Source organism: Euphorbia lathyris, chromosome 4 (genome assembly GCF_963576675.1).
Source record: "Euphorbia lathyris chromosome 4, ddEupLath1.1, whole genome shotgun sequence".
Lineage (NCBI taxonomy): Eukaryota > Viridiplantae > Streptophyta > Magnoliopsida > Malpighiales > Euphorbiaceae > Euphorbia > Euphorbia lathyris.
In genome coordinates, this window is record NC_088913.1 from 61,085,184 (window position 1) to 61,086,145 (window position 962).

Here is a 962-nt window from a genome sequence, read left to right on the forward strand (position 1 = left end):
CTTAGCCAAATTTGATTCAAAAGCTGATGAGGCTATCTTTCTAGGCTACTCAACAAACAGTAAAGCATACAGAGTTTTTAATAAGAGAACTCAAGTATTAGAAGAATCAATACATGTAGAGTTCGATGAAACTGACCCTGCAGGTAGATACCAGCCGCTGACCGAAGATGATCCAAACTCAGTCACCATCGCTGACTCAGAACCAGCTACTGAGTCATTCACAAAAAGGCTGACCAATAGTAAGAGTGAACCTAAGATTACTTTTACTGACCCATCTACTTCTGCAGAGATTGTTGAAACAGGAACAGCACAAGACATGAATCTACCCAAAGAAATAAGGATTCCTAAAGGACACTCCGAAAGTGCAATCCTTGATTCTGCTGGGAATACCCAGATGACGAGGAATCAACTCAGGAAATACCTCAGCAATGTTGCTTTCGTCTCAGTACAAGAACCGAAGAATTTCGCTGAAGCTGAGTACGATGAATTCTGGATGAACGCAATGCAAGAGGAGCTCGATCAATTTCGAAGAAATGATGTATGAGAGTTAGTGCCTCATCCAAAGAGTCAAAAGACCATCGGAACAAGATGGGTCTTCAGGAACAAGATGGACGAACAAGGAAACGTAGTCAGGAACAAAGCAAGGCTTGTAGCTCAGGGCTACAGTCAGCAAGAACCTGGCGGATATCCTCACGAAGCCACTGGCTCGTGAGCAGTTCAGCATACCGAGAGAAGCAATTGGTATGTTTAATCCTCTTCAGTAAATTCCTGTGCTAAATGAATATGAATGCTGAGTGAATTACTATGCTGAATGATTGATTGTTTGCTGAGTAACTCATCGAAACTGACTGAACATCAAATACTGAGTAAACTTGCATAGTGAGTAAATTAGTTTAAACTTAAACTTAAAAATCATCCCTTTATGCAATGCTGACCACTCAGAATATCAAACGCTTAGTATT